The 918-nt window shown below is 36.8% G+C and overlaps 1 protein-coding gene across 1 annotated transcript in view; it reads left to right on the top strand.

The window, feature by feature from the left end:
* The window catches only part of RADX (RPA1 related single stranded DNA binding protein, X-linked), a 59,710-nt gene that overhangs the window by 47,496 nt on the left and 11,296 nt on the right, over window positions 1-918 (top strand). The window lies entirely within an intron of this gene.

Below are 918 nucleotides of genomic sequence, written 5' to 3'. Positions count from 1 at the left end.
TCAGAGCACGGGAAGGGGAGGGGCAGAGAGTGGGAGACACAGAATCTGAAGCAGGCTCTAGGCACTGTGCTGTCAGCACCGGGCCCAATGCAGGGCTTGAACTCATGGAGCCATGAGATCATGACCTGAGTCGAAGTTGGACGCTTAACCGACTGAGCCACCCAGGTGCCCCAAGAATACACTTTTATTTTTTTTTCTCTTTTTAANTTGGCTATTCGGGGTCTTTTGTGGTTCCATACAAATTTTTGGATAGTTTGTTCTAGTTTTGAGAAGTATGCTGGTGCAATTTTGATTGGAATTGCATTGAACGTGTAGAGTGCTTTGGGTAGTAATGACATCTTAACTATACACAAGAATACATTTTTAAATAAAATTATATAAATTAATGGTTTTTATTCCAGACAGACATTAAGAATTTTCTCTTATAATAGATTTCTAAATGTAAATGTTCATTAGATTTAAGTGGTATGCACATGGAGCAGTGCAAATTTGGCTCTTCCCTCATTTTAAGTCAGGCGAGATGATTTGTTCTTTCACCTTACAATTGCCTGAAACTTTAATACCTCCATAGCATAGGATAGTATGGTTGCTTTCTCTTATAAATGTTGTTATTCGTGTGCTATGTAATAGATTCCTTGAGGACTGTTGGGAGTTTATGTAATCCCAGTAGGGAAACCTTCAACCAACTAATTGTTTAGGCTGCTACATAATAAACTGAACTTTAAATTATTTATATATTCCTGTTAAATTATGTGTCCAATTATAATTATCTAATTCCTATTGTCATTTGTACTTCCTAAGCATGTAGTAAAGTTGCTAGCAGTTTTCATTGAGCTTATAAGGATTTTACATTTAAAAGAGCTTTTAAGACAGCCATTATTATCTGGGGATTTTGTGGTGGGTCTTTGTTGGCTGATG

The sequence above is a fragment of the Crocuta crocuta genome, unplaced genomic scaffold (genome assembly GCF_008692635.1).
Source record: "Crocuta crocuta isolate KB4526 unplaced genomic scaffold, BGI_CrCroc_1.0 scaffold949, whole genome shotgun sequence".
Taxonomy (NCBI): Eukaryota; Metazoa; Chordata; class Mammalia; order Carnivora; family Hyaenidae; genus Crocuta; species Crocuta crocuta.
The sequence above is the reverse complement of the archived record's forward strand: the minus strand, read 5'-3'. Positions and strand labels throughout refer to the sequence as shown.